This window comes from Ipomoea nil, unplaced genomic scaffold, assembly GCF_001879475.1.
Source record: "Ipomoea nil cultivar Tokyo-kokei standard unplaced genomic scaffold, Asagao_1.1 scaffold3100, whole genome shotgun sequence".
Lineage (NCBI taxonomy): Eukaryota > Viridiplantae > Streptophyta > Magnoliopsida > Solanales > Convolvulaceae > Ipomoea > Ipomoea nil.
The window spans coordinates 2929295-2944939 of NW_017619528.1; the positions used below are offsets into that span (position 1 = coordinate 2929295).

A 15645-nucleotide genomic window follows, 5' to 3' on the forward strand; every position below is an offset into this window, starting at 1 on the left:
AGGTTTTCATGGACATATGGTTACCTTTTAGCTAGCAAAACACTTCCAAAATCTCCCTAAATCATCCTAGCAAGCCCCATCTCCAAGATCATCTTCAAATATTTAGAAAGGTCACTACAAAAAAACACAGAAATAGCGACAGAATTTTCCGTCGCTAACCGTATAGCGAAGCGACGGATTAGGTTCGTTGCAAAAATCCTCCTCGCTAAAGTTTTGCGACCAAATTTCATTCTGTTGCTAAATTTATCGACGGATTTTTCCATCACTAAACTATAAAAATTCCGTCGCGATTTTCTTTCCGACAACGATTTTGATGAGAAACTTTGCAAGGGAATAGCTACGGAAAACTCCGTCGCTAGATTTAGTAACGGATTTTTCCGTCGCTAATTTATATCTATTTTTTGTAATGGACGTAATTTAACTACAGCTTAGACACGAAAATATCCAAAGCTAAATTTAGCGACAAATATTTATGTCACTATTTCATTGCCTTTTTTTTTTATTATTAGAAGGTAATAGCTACGAATTTGCTACGCTTTTGAATTTTGCTGTATAATGGTGATTTAATCCCAATATTTCACACTTTTGTCAGACTTTATTCAAGTCACATGTTATGAATCCTTAAGAAGTTGTAATGCAGCATGGGAACCAATATACCCAACGCCTCCCGTAACTAAGGGGGGTGTATTCAATCATGACTTTCATAGAGTTTTAAAGACTTTTATGAACTTTAAAAGTTTGGAGGTATTCAATTCAAACTTTTAGAGAATCTTTAAAAGTCAGACGGTATTCAATTAAGATTTTTAAAGAGTCTTTAAAAGTCGTGTGGTATTCGATTAAGACTTTTAAAGAATCTTTAAAAATCATGTGGTATTCAAAAAGTTATGAACTTTTGTAGACTTTTTAATTTTAAGACTTTTGTAGACTTTTCCTTCTCAAATATAAATAGTTGAAATTCAACCATCAACCCCCAAGATTTTAAATTTTCTTTCTAACATCTTTGATTGTTTTCTCTCTTTATTTAAACTCTATTTTTTCTCCTTATTTAAACTCAATAAACCTATCTAAATTTAATAAATAAATAAAAATTCTTCATTATCCTATATTTTCCTCATACCTAAACTCTACCAATTTTTCTCTCTCTCTCTCCTCAACTTTAGAATCTTCATCTAAAAATTCGAAATCATATTATTTTTACTTCATTATTGCTTGTTTATATAGATTTTTATTTTTTTCTATGAAATTTTTTATCCCTAACTTTCTCTAATTCTCCCTAAATACACGCACAAAGCAAATTTTTCATTGTAAAATTTTAGTATATGTTTCATAATATTCATATAAATACTTATATATTTTAAATTTTATTATTTTTATGTTTATATTCGTAATATATATTTTTCCTTTTTTTAACAAGTTACTACGAATAGCGAATTACTGTTCGCAACAACAATTTGGGGTTGCAAACAATAGCACCTTGTTGTTTGCAGTCTCAAATTGCTATTGCAAATAATAGTTCTTTGCTTGATACCTAGCAATATATCAAGTATAACTTTATATATATTATTAATATTAGATTTTTTTTATTTTATGCAACATATAATTATATTTTTAAATATTTTATTTGATCAAGTCTTTTGTTATAAATTTTATTGTTCAATATTGTTATGAATTTATAATGAAATAGTTTTTTTTTGTTATGTTTATTAATAATATATATAAGTAATTAGCATATAAGTCTCAGCATACTATAGATAAAAAAAAATAATGTTGAGAATGTTGATGTTGGTGAAGAACTATATAATAAGATGAATTTTATGATATATTATAAATGATAAAAACTATATAATAAGAAGAATTTTATGATATATTATAAATGATATGAATCAAAATCATTGGAAGTTTGTAAGAATGTATTCAATTTAGAATTTCAATGACTTTTGTAGACTTTTTAAAATAAAAAGTTGATAAAAGTCTATGAATATTTTTTATACAGACTTTATAGAGTCTTATAATGTTTTATAAAAAGTTTTGAACGACTCTATAAAAGTCAATCAAAGTTTATTAAAATCTATCATTTTAAAAGTCTTTAAAACTCTACAAAAGTTATGATTGAATACACCCCTGTAAGACATGAGTAACACATGGCCAAACTAAGAAACACATGCAGAAACAGAAATTGGAAGGGTCAGTTTAAAATTATAAAAGAATGCATTTGATTTTTACATTTTATATTTTTGTAGAGTTCAGTCCACCGAAGCAACCATGTTAGATCACATGAGAATTGCAGAATTGCTTAGCTTGAATATAAGGACACATAGAGCTGTAAGGACATCAACCATAAGAATTTTCCCCAAAACGTTGCTCCATTTCTTGGGTTCAACATAATCCATACCTACAAATAACAATCAGAATATCTTAGACCTACATGAAGAAGCAAAGTTTATAAACAATTAGAGTAACCACAATACTTTTAACCACCAAAACCTGTTAGACAAGATATTAACTTAATTTATACAATTTGAATACCAAAATCATCCATTTACCACAATAGAAGACTTTCTATAATTTGAGCAGAGACTACTACATATATACAAGAACAAACACCTATATAGCAAGTAGAAAGCTCACCTCCTAAAGACATAGAACTATTAGGCCTTGGCTGTGCTCTAGTTTTGGGCACAAGTTCATAATTAGAGAAGCTCTACAATGCTACAATTATTAAATAATACTATTGGAATATATGATAGCCCCTCCTTCAAGGCTTTAATGCAAGCAGCTATCAATCTGCAAGAAAGATTACATAATTGAGGCTTGATAATGATTGATCATATTACAACAAAAAGGGTAAATGGAAAAAAAAAAAAAAAAAGTGAAAATTTTAACTCAGAGAAATAACAATTGACCCCAAAATGAAAAGCATTACCATAATTTATCAATTCCTAAGATAGCACTGAAACTTCAAAGACAATCCAAAATTCCTAGCAATGGAAAACGACAAAAAATTGAAGAAAAACACAAACTTTAAGGATCCTAATGGCTCCAATTAAGAATCCAAAAGTAATACCACAGAACAGGGTCATTTGATTGAAAACAAAAGTGAAGTTGCAGTGCGGAAATGAAGAAATCCAAACGATCCTGTTACGCAGTTAAAATAAAACGAAAAGAAATTAAAAGGTTCAACTTTAAATTAAAATGAAGATACTCAAGTACTATTTACTGAAACTTCATAGACAATCCAAAATTCCTAGCAATGGAAAACGACAAAAAAATTGAAGAAAAACACAAACTTTCAGGATCCTAATGGCTCCAATTAAGAACCCAAAATTAATACCACAGAACAGGGTCGTTTGATTGAATGTAAACAACAGTGAAGTTGCAGTGCGGAAATGAAGAAATCCAAATGATCCTGTTACGCAGTTAAAAATAAAACGAAAGGAAATTAAAAGATTCAACTTTAAATTACAATGAAGATACTCAAGTAGTATTTACTGACTAGATACTCCAATTCAATCCTTTAAGGACAATAAAAACCAGAAGAGAAGGAACATCTCCTAAGCATATTTTTATATACTCCCCCATGCGGAAAATGGACAAGCTTACTAACACATTTGACATAATGTGGGGAATGTCAAATGTGCCTGCTTATGTTCATATTGCACAAATGACAATTTTGAATGTCTTATAAGAGAAAAAAAAACTAATAAATAAATAGAATTATTACTAACAGTTGAATATTGCTTGCTTGGGCCACTATCGTTTTTGAGCATTGAAGTAGTATTTCAAGATTATCGAATTAAGCCAGTATCCATTACATTGATCTTATAGCTAGATTTACTAAAATACCAAACATCACCCAAGCATATTTTTTGTGGTTATAAGCATTACCTTTATTGTTGTTTTAATAACCATGACCTATAAATGCTATTCTGTTTTGTAAAAAAGATTCCAATTATTCATATAGGGTGTTCTTTATTAATATGACTTTCCTTAAACATGCAATTTTGTAGAGTATAACTTTAGTGTCTATATAGCATCACTAATTTGCATTCAACATGGGTGGATATAATTGCTAAGGGGATAGAAAACAAACCTAAAGGCCCCAAAGAAAAGATAAAAAAACAAAAATTAAAAAGATAAAAACAAAGGGTGCTTTGGATTAAAACTTAAAAATACATGTAAAAACTTTCAAGTATGCACTTTAGTTCTCAAACTGTAAGATTTTCGCCCTTCAGCTCATTGACTTCAACCTGCTCGCTGAATCTTCAATTTCCACATATTTGTGGCTTTAAGCCTTGTTTGCTAGAAACTGTATGTTAGAAAACAAATTGTGTGGCTCAAATTCATTGTATTCCATGAAGACTTTTTCCTGTCATTCCTCCGCGTCCACTGCCCTACATTCTCTCCGAATTGTGCTCTTCTTACACTATTGCCACTTTCTTCTCTAATTTGTAATATATAAATAGCTAGCTTAGCTTTCTAATTAAATGTACCTCTTGCATCAATTATCAATTCATTATCCATCCTTAATTCTTTAGCTTTCCTTACGTAGACAAATATATATATTATTGTTTCAATTCTCTCTTTTGAGATTAATATATATATTTCTATATTCTCCCAATTTAGTATTTTATAATTTCGTCATTTATTATATTTTCCCTATTATTATACTTCTATAATTCTCAATTTTTCGATTCTTCGCTTCCGCATTATTCCGCTATATTCCTAACAAGTGGTATCAAAGCCAGGTTATTTGAGAATTATTTTCAAAGATGTCGACTGTTACCAAGTTCGATATCGAGAAGTTTGACGGGAAAATTAGCTTTTCTATCTGGAAGGTTCAGATGGAAGCCGTTCTAACCCAGAACGGTTTGAAGAAAGCGCTAGCTGGGAAGAAGAAGAAACCGGCTACAATGACAGATGAAGATTGGGAAGATTTGGATGACAAGGCACGTTCAACCATTCTTTTGTGCCTGTCTAAAGAGGTTCTACGTGAGGTATTAAGTGAGACGACTGCGTCAGATTTATGGTTCAAGCTGGATACGTTTTACATGGCCAAAACTCTGGCAAACACGCTACGCCTGAAGGAGCGTCTGTACACAATCCGTATGACGGAAGGTACTTCTATTAAATCTCACTTGGATGAATTTAATTCTATTTTATTGGACTTGGAAAATATTGATGTCATAATTGAAGATGAGGATCGTGCTGTTTTATTGCTTGTCTCTCTCCCTAATTCATACAAGCATTTCAAAGAAATTATGTTGTATGGTAATAGTAGTGATACCCTTACTTTCGACAATGTTAAGTCAAACCCATTATCCAAAGAAAAGTTTGACTTTGAAATTAAGTCTGAGGATAAAGGTGAAGGCTTGACCGTAAGGGGTCGTTCACTTGAATCAGGGAGTAGCAATAAAAATTCTAGATCCAAGTCCAAAAGACGTAAGTCCAACAAATCCTGTAAGTACTGCAAGAAGCATGGTCATGATGTGACTGAATGCTTCAAGTTGAAAAACAAGCAAGAAAGAGAAAATAAGTCCGCTGAAGCTAGTGTTGTTGAAAGTAATTCAGAAGGCGATGTTATGTTATCTGTTACCTCCGGTTGCAAACGGAGCGAAACCGAGTGGATTCTGGACTCTGGTTGTACATTCCACATGTGTCCTCACAAAGACTGGTTCGTCTCTCTGGAACCGGTTGATGGTGATGTTGTCTTGCTGGGTAATGATACCTAATGCAAGGTTAGTGGAATTGGAAGTGTTCAGATTAAAACTCATGATAACGTTATCAGGACTCTTACCAATGTTCGGTATAATCCTGATTTGAAACGCGATCTGATATCGTTGGGTACCTTGGAATCTCTGGGGTGCAAGTACATAGCTGAAGGTGGAGTTTTGAAGGTCATAAAAGGCTCTGTTGTTCTCATGAAAGCTTCCCGTTCCGGAAGCTTGTACGTCTTGCATGGCAGTACTATGACAGGTTCAGTAGCGGTATCCTCATCGATGTCTGATGCGGATCTCACTCAATTATGGCATATGCGTTTGGGGCATATGAGTGAGAAAGACATGCATTTCCTGAGCAAGAAAGGCCTCATTGTTGGTTCAGGTACGGGTAAATTACAATTTTGTGAGCATTGTGTTTTTGGGAAACAAAAGAGGGTTAGTTTCTCTACTGCTACACACCGTACCAAAGATGTTTTGGAATATATACATTCCGATTTATGGGGACCAACTAAATTCCAGTCTATGGGAGGCTGTAGCTATTTTATGTCTATTATTGATGACTTTTCTCGTAAAGTCAGGGTCTATTTCCTGAAACATAAAAATCAGGCATTTTCTATTTTCAAGAAGTGGAAAATACTTGTTGAGACTCAGACAAGTAAAAAAGTCAAGAAGCTCAGGACAGACAATGGTTTGGAGTTCTGTGAGTCAGATTTCAATGACTTTTGTGCGGCAAATGGAATCGCTAGGCACAAGACCTTGCTTGGTAAACCCCAGCAGAATGGTGTTGCCGAACGTTTGAACAGGACTCTAGTGGAAAGAGCTCATTGTATGCTCTCTAATGCTGGGTTATGGAAACGGCGTGATTTTTGGGCCGAGGCCGTTTCTACTGCTTGCTATTTGGTAAATAGATCTCCACATTCATCCCTTGATTTCAAAATTCCAGAGGAAGTTTGGTCAGGTAATCCTGTTGACTACTCTATCTTAAGAGTTTTTGGATGTCCTGCTTATGCTCATTCCAGTACGGGTAAATTGAACCCGAGAGCTGTCAAATGCATTTTCCTTGGTTATGCCTCTGAGTCAAAAGGGTATCGTCTATGGTCTTCTGATTCTCGGAAAATCATTCTGAGTCGAGATATCACTTTTGATGAAAATGCACTACGTTCTTCTGGAAAAGTTCCCAATACAGATGAGACGCAAAGTACTGGTGAGAAGGTGGAGTTTGAGTTCAGGCTTATTGATAGTGTTACTACTGCTGATGGTAATACTAAAGATGATGCATCTACTAGCACCGCACCTCTCGTCCAACCACAACGAGAGTATTCCATTGCTATGGATCGTCCTAGAAGGACAATTAAAAAACCTGCTAGGTATGCTAGTGATGATGAAACCAACATGGTTGCTTATGCACTTTCAGTCACACAGGAAGTTGATGGTGATCCATCCTGCTATTCTGAGGTTCTTCCTGTTGCTAAGTTCAAGTAGTGCTTGAGCTTAGTCGACTGTATCAATTACTAATTCAATAGTGAATTTGATCCAAGGTGAATATTGTTAGAAAACAAATTGTGTGGCTCTAATTCATTGTATTCCATGAAGACTTTTTCCTGTCATTCCTCCGCGTCCACTGCCCTACATTCTCTCCGAATTGTGCTCTTCTTACACTATTGCCACTTTCTTCTCTAATTTGTAATATATAAATAGCTAGCTTAGCTTTCTAATTAAATGTACCTCTTACATCAATTATCAATTCATTATCCATCCTTAATTCTTTAGCTTTCCTTACGTAGACAAATATATATATTATTGTTTCAATTCTCTCTTTTGAGATTAATATATATATTTCTATATTTTCCCAATTTAGTATTTTATTATTTCGTCATTTATTATATTTTTCCTATTATTATACTTCTATAATTCTCAATTTTTCGATTCTTCGCTTCCGCTATATTCCTAACACTGTTATTTGCCCAATTCAATCCAAGTCTTAGCTTATTTTCAGATCTAAATATGTAATACTATAGAGCACCTTGGATTTATAATTTCATTGCATCAAGTTGTTAGGAAATGTTAATTGACAGCAATACATCTCACATACATTCATTGCTCAAGTTCTAATTTATTTTCTCCCATCCAAACACCAATTAATCTTAATGCAACAGTCTTGGTGGCTCTCACCATACACATGTCGTCTGTATGTTTCTAGCACCATCATAGGAAATCAATAATTTGAATTTAAAAATTTCAGAATAGATTACTCTGAATTTTGCAAATATAGTGAAGTAACAACAACTTTCCTATTTTTCTAGTTGCGATCAGAATAACAAAACCCTAACTAAAAGGGAGATGCAATATTCAGAGCAAATGAATTCAGAATCCAAGTTTGCAATTGAATCAGAAGTGGAACTGAAAGACAAACAGAAGATTGGCGACGGAACAGAGATTCATTACCTTGATGATTCTACGGGGAAGATTGCTGTTCGCCATTGAATTGAATCGGAAGTTCCTCTGGGTCGGAGTTTTTACGCTAAGGCTTCTTGTAGAGACAGCTATAGTTTCAGTGCTCCTTCCAACCATATTACCGAGTGAATTCCATTTTTGGTCCTATTGTTATAGGGGCGTTTTCAATTTTAGTCCACTTTAATTTTTTTTGCCACTTTATAACCATTATTATTGAATGTGTTCCACTTTTAGTCCCACCGTTAGTATTTTCATCAAGAGGCCGTGTAGTCTAGGGGCATTTGGACCTTTCTTCTCATCCAAGACTATGTTTGACTAAAGAAATAAGAACATTAAACCTAAAACCTAAGAAAAACTCGCCGGCCCATGTTGGAACGAACGAAACAACGTAGCTTTGGCTTCCCATTCTCGTTCTTCGATGAGCCATCTTCGAATATCGGAGGAGGAAGACGAAGCGCCTGAATTAAAAGAGAAGAGACAAACATAAAAAGACCAAAATACCCTTTGATTATACGGCCTCTTGACGGAAATATTAACGGTGGACTAAAAGTGGAACACATTCAATAACAGTGGTTGTAAAGTGGCAAAAAAAAAATTAAAGTGGACTGAAATTGGAAACGCCCCTATAACAGTAGGACCAAAAATGGAATTCACTCCATATTACCGGACGGAGGGCGTGAGGCGGTGACTGTGAGAGCCGAGAGATGAGTGGAGAAGCCGAAAGTCAAAATAGAGAAGCAGGGACGGAGAGGATGGAGAGACCGGCAGAGGCAGCGCAAATGGTAGAGGCAAAGAGGAGATGAACTGTGAACTAGGGTTAGGAATTTTTTATTACTAACTTTCTGAAAGTTAGCGACCGGTATTAGAATCCGTCGCTATAATTTGTTATTATCATAGCGGCGGATTCTAAAATCTGTCACTAATATGGAAAAAACTCAATTAATCAATTTTGTTTCTAAACTTAGTGACAGATTTGAAAATTCGTCGCTATATAGCGACGGATTCTAAAATCTGTCGTTTAAAATATACAAACAAAAATAACTTGCTTGAATATTTAGCGACGAAATCATAAATTCGTGGCTAATCTGTAGCAATATTTAGCCACAGATTAGCCACAGATTTAGCTACGGATTAGATGACGGAAATATTATGTCGCAATATCCCTCACAAATCTGTCGCTAAATGTTGATTTAACCAAAAAAAAAAAAAAACCGTTGCTAATTTGTCACTATTTCGTCGCTAATTTAGCAACGGATTATGTCCATCGCTAATTCGTCAGTATATAGACATTTTTTTTGTGGTGGGTGAGGAAACTAGGAATGAAAAAGGTCTAGGAACTAAGATCTTACCATTTCTTAGCCCAAAATGCCATAAAGGTGGAATCTTGACTTAGTTTCTTGTGTGGAGAATGAAGAACAAGTTTTAGTAAGGAAGGTAGGGGAAAGTGGCGTGAAAAGGCAAGGGAAAGGAGAAGAAGTCTAGGTTTTTATCTTGCTAGGGAATATAGATACACATTTGGCGCAAATTATGCCCTTGAAACGTGTTCACCATGAATGGTGAACACGGGTCCAAACGGTGTCGATTTTACGGGAAAAAAAAATTTAGTTAATGTGTTGTTAACGGCGCGCGTTTGTTCAGATTATGAATTTTCTGTTATGAGATTATGAATGTACTGTAAATTCATAATCTCATAAAAGAAAATTCATAATTTCATAACTGCACATTAATAAATCCATGCCTGCACATTCATAATTTATGAACGTTGAAGAAGAAAAGTCCTGCGATTAATTAAGAAAAAAAAATAACGGTGCATCGTTACCGTTGGGACCGTGTTCACCATGGATGGTGAACATGGTTCCATGGCATAACGATTGCACATTAGGTTATAAGGATAATATAGATGGGTTCATAATAGTATGTGGGCTTTTTATAAGGATAGTGAATTAGATTGGGCCCTTGTAAAAATAATTGTAAGGAAGATATAGTATATGTTATATGTATATTACTAACAAGACTAGGCCCACTTTATTAACTATTGTAAGGAATTATATATAAAAATATTTAGAAGACTAGGAAATTGGACTTAGAATAATTTATACTAGAAATAATTACGCGAAAGATTTGGCTTTAATGAAAAAAAAATCCCTCATTAGAAAACTAATTATAGGAATTAATTCGGGAATTGAGATAATTTCTGGGTGTCATAGGGATTGAGTTCAAGACAATGGAATACTGAAGGTTATATTAGTAGAGCTCAAAACCCTAAGCACGGAGGGCTGAAATTTTTGGCCAAGAGGGGTTAAATGGGTCATTTCGCGATTAAAAATCTCGGGTTATAATTTTGGGTCAAAAGTTGGGTCAAGTTAGAATAAAAATAGATTTCTAAATTTCTAGTAATAAAATGGGTACATTTATAAGAATATTCTTAGGTCCAAAACAATTGAATCAGTTTTACAGGTTCCACTCAGATTGACTTTTTGGGTTAAAACATGGTACATAAATATACTCAATAAATAGGATTTTAAAAAGTATATGAATATTTGGTGTTCAATTATTTGAAATAAGAAATTTAAAAATATTTAAATCATACACTCATTTGAAAGATTATCGTAGGAGTAAAAATCACTACTACAGAAAACTGTTTTAACGTCGGTTAAAATACCACATTTAACGTCAGTTATCTTTCGACGTCGACTTTAGAGACGTAGTAAGTAAATGATACGACGTCGGTTAAAAAACCGACGTCGTATGTTTTTTTTTTTAAATTAAATTAATTAACATACGACGTCGACTTTTAGGTAAAAGCCGACGTCGTATGTTTTTTTTTTTTTTTTTTTTTTTTTTTTTTTTAAATAAATAACATACGACGTCGGCTTTTGGGTAAAAGCCGACGTCGTATGTTATTTATTATTATTATTTTTTTAAATAATTAACATATGACGTCGGTTTTTACCTAAAAGCCGACGTCGTATGTTTTTTTATTATTTTTTTTAAAAAAATAAATAACGTACGACGTCGGCTTTTACCTAAAAGCCGACGTCGTATGTTAATTAATTAAAATTTTAAAAACTATACGACATCGGTTTTACCCTAAAAGTCGACGTCATATGTTTATATATATATATATATATATATATATATATATATATATATATATATATATATATATATATATATATATATATATATATATATTTATTTATTTATTTTATGATTTCTACCCCAACCTGTATCAATTTTCAGATCCTGCGCAGCTAGCAATTTAACATTCAACATGAACTAATTCATTAAACTAATTCAAACTATTAAACATGAAACTAATATAAAGAACACAATTCATTAAGCTAATTCAAGCTACTAAACATAAAACTAATATAAGTAACACAATTCAACAAAACTACTAAACATCAAGCCAATAAACATAAACTAATTTTAAACGTAAAGTATCAACTAAGAAGCGTTTTATTAACCCATAATCAATAAGAAACTTAGACCATTTGTCTCTAACTTCATCAATCTCTTGTTTGTTGTAGGGCAATCTTCCTTGTCTTTTCAAAGCCTACAAAGTTCAAAAGAAATAAAAATAATTAATAAGTAAGTATTTTTAAACATTTTTAGAAAAAAGATATATTATGAAATTACTTGCCTTAGCCATTGAGCTAAACCCGTGCGGGCATGAGTTTAATTCTCATTCCTAGTGTATAAACCCATAAACTAAACACACCCTAAAATCAAACTAAAATGTCTATTTCAAAGCAAATACAGTGTCATAAATTTAAACAACCCGTGAAAGAAATACATTATATTACTCAATTGCGAAAGTAACACTTCCCGCAATGAACAGATACAACAACATTATTGGATACTGATTTAATTAGACTTCCAATTAACTGTAAGGCCATGATTTTTTTAAAATGTTTTTCTTTTCCACTAAATAAATTTATCCTAAGATTTCATATCTGGAGTTTTGAACAAAAAATAAATATAAACAACCCAACCAAATAGGAAAAGATTTTTATGAATCCTTGGTGCAAGATTGCATCCACCCAAATGGATAAAACATATCCCAGCAGTATCCTTTTATCTTCCCTCCAAATCTGCATTTTTCAATGAATATCTAACACAACCAATAATCACTATACTACAAGAATCTTAGATCATCAATTCTTAATAAATCAATAACAAAACCTTATATAAATAGCAAATAACTTAGAGCAGTAAGAAATTGAAAGCCAGATATATGTTAAACTCTACCTCAACACGAATGTCACATAATGCTTTCAGAATAACCACACGAACAGCAGGATCAAGTGCACTGTATGCATCAATTTCAGCCCTAAAATTTCAGAAATATTCAAAAATAACCAAACTTAATTTGTTAAATAATAAAGACTAAATAGGTTTGAATTTGAACTTGCAATGCATGATCACTCACCCATGTGATGCTATGATAGGTAATTCCCCCTCTGCAACCTGCAATGCATGAAATGAATAAACGGTTAGCACTTCAGATACAGTTTTTCTCAACTTCACTTCTCAGAGCTGCATGTAATAACTTACCCAGTGCCACCAATCTCTTAATTTTCTGCACAAAACAGTTACCCAAGTATTGTATCCAAGTGCCACTCGTGTAGCAGGAGGGATTGCCTATGGAAGTGAAATAAATAAAATAATAAGCATTGCCCGTTAGCAATTTAGCAATGCACAGAAAAGCAGAAGTGTCTATATATCAGTATCCAAAAATATCCAAAACTCAAAGTTACCACCTATCGCTGTGCCTTTAAATGGAAACTTAGTAACAAAACTCATGCATCCATTTTGACATGGTAACATGTCTGTCACCTCCTAAAATCAAATCCCTAAAACATTAAGGTACCAAACTACTAAGTTCAATAATTTCATAGTTGAATAATAGTTGCTTATCAATTACCACAGAGCAATCAAATTATAATTACAACAGTTATTACATAAACACAACAGCAATGCGTAATTAAAGAGAGAATGTCACCTCACCTCCGATCCGGTTATAACTGATAAAGGAAGAAATATTATGGAAAGGAATGAGAGGTAATACAGTCTCCTATTAATTTGGACAGACTGCCAACTGTCAAGACCAGCCTGCACTGCTGTAACACGATTGGCTATCAACCCAACATTCTCCTTCAGTCTCCTAAGCCGACCAATTAACTCTTCCAGGGAGACGATGTCTTCGTGGGTAAACCAATCTTTTGAAGAGCACTTCTCCTTGACTCGCAGAAATACTTGCTCTCCATGTGCAATTGCCTGCAATGCCATTTTAGATGAAAGTACATTTATAAGCTCTAATACTACATCTTATTAGTGCTTGTTTGGTTCAGCTTTTCTAGAGTGCTTATCAGCATAGAGAAGTAGAAGCTGGGCCAAACAGCAAAGATATATAAAGGATTTCCAGGCTAGATAACAGGAAAAAGCTTTTCAACAAGTTCTATTGTTCTAAATTGAGGCTTTTAATAAAAGCCGCTTTTTGAAGAAGCCAGTAGCCTGGCAAAACAAGCATTTAAGTATTACCTATATGAATAGGCAACTATAATAGGCAAAGTAGCGAGATCTACTATTCCAAACAATCTGCAATAAGAAAGCGTGAATACAACTAAACGAGGAATAAGCCAAACATGTTAGAAGTCCAGAACAGAAGTCCCTATAACCTAAAAAGCATCTCCCTAGCAGAGAGGTGGGGAAGATTTTGATCTACAGATGAAAGGAAGAGAAAGCATAGGACATTCTGGCAAGAAAAAAATGATTCAGTTCTTTCGTATATTGGTTCTCAAGAGCAAAGGTTCCTACTCTAGATGGCTACCAACAGCAAAATACAGCTTATAGAACTACCAAACCTGAGAATGTGAGCATGTAATCTGCTTCGCTGCTGCGTCGGAGCTGTGGCGGAGGCGTCCGACTCGGAGAGCAGTGCGACGGCGTCGATCTGTGGCGGCGGCGGCTGGGGACGAAAATAGGTGGCGTGGCGGTGTGGTGCTGTGGCGGAGGAGGAGGTTTGAAATGAATTGCCGACGTCGCCTCTTGGCTTTGCTATAATAGAAAACGGCAAAAAGGTATATACGACGTCGGCTATATACTTAGCCGACTTCGTATACCCATTATATTTTTTATTTTTATTTTTTCTATTCCGTATACGGCGTCGGTTTTAAATACTTAATATTTTTTTATTTTTTATTTATTCCTTATACGGCTTCGGTTATGCGCCGTATGTTATTTAAATACTTTTTTTTTTAATTTAAATACCATACAACGTCGGTTAAGTACGTATGTTATTTAATTTTTTTTTTTTAATTCTTTAACACTAGTTTACGACGTCGGCCAATTATTCCGGCAGACGTCGTAACTATTTTACTTTTTTTTTTTTTTTTTAATTTCGATTATATATGACGTCGGTTATTTGTTATAACCGATGTCATATGTATTTTTAAAAAAATAAAAAATAATTTTAAATATTTAACGTCCGATTTTCTAAAAATCGACGTTATAATGGTGACGTTAAATCCGTTTTCTGCAGTAGTGAATAATTTATTTACAACTTTTATAAAATAGAATTTGAGAAAATATATTTTGGGTTGTCACATTCTACCCCTTAAAACAAGCTTCGTCCCCGAAGCTTACGTCGGGTACACTGAATGATTTGAAAGAAGTTTTCTTGGAACGAATTATAACAACCCAAAATTTCATTTTATAAATCCAGTATTAAGAAATCTCAAAGTAGTTTTTTCACTCCATTAAAAATTTTTGCAAGCAATCGGTGTTTGAATAAAATAATTTTGTTCCATTTTAAAGTTAATTCGACACCGAAGAAATGAATTTCATACAAAAATTCTAAAATTTTCGGGTACTTTGCGTACCAAGATTTAAATCGAGAATTTTACCCGAGTGAGACAGGGAGGATTAAAAGGGGAATTTGGAACAAGTGTTCATCCATTTAGCTTTTGGGAAAATTCACTTTCCACCCCAAAGTAATAAAGAAATATCATTTTTAGTCTATGGTTCATGATACATGGTGGACCACAAGACATCCAAAAATCCCTTATAAAGTCATCTTTTAGCTTGGGGAAATTACCCCTTTGCCCCCAACCAATCATTGTGAATCATCCTAGGGTTTTGAACCCTACATAAACCCTTCATTCCATCACATTTTCCTGATCTCATTTCCTTGCCTCTTCCTCACTTTGTGCCTGCCAACATCAAGAAGAAAGAACACAACCTAGTAAGCTTGTTCATCCTTCATCCTAGCATCTTTTCTCTTCTAGTTTCTTTAATCTTTAAGGTTATAGGCTAAAGATAGAAGGTGTTTTGGGAAGTGTAGGCGGTGAAGGAGGCTCAAGCTAGGCCAAGAGGAAGAAGAGATCCAAGCAAGAAGACTAGACTACAAGAGGTATAACCCCATAGATTCCTCTTTAGATTTGGCTCTGTGAAGCCTAGTTTTGAGTAG

General features: G+C 33.6%; 1 long non-coding RNA gene across 1 annotated transcript; it reads right to left on the reverse strand.

Moving 5' to 3' along the window:
* Nucleotides 1–2166: 2166 nt before the first annotated feature.
* On the reverse strand, nt 2167–8272 carry LOC109166439. The gene is made up of 3 exons (XR_002051658.1): nt 8163–8272; nt 2629–2784; nt 2167–2392 (listed from the first exon to the last, which is right to left on the reverse strand). It is a non-coding gene; the product is annotated as an uncharacterized LOC109166439 (long non-coding RNA).
* Nucleotides 8273–15645: the final 7373 nt, after the last annotated feature.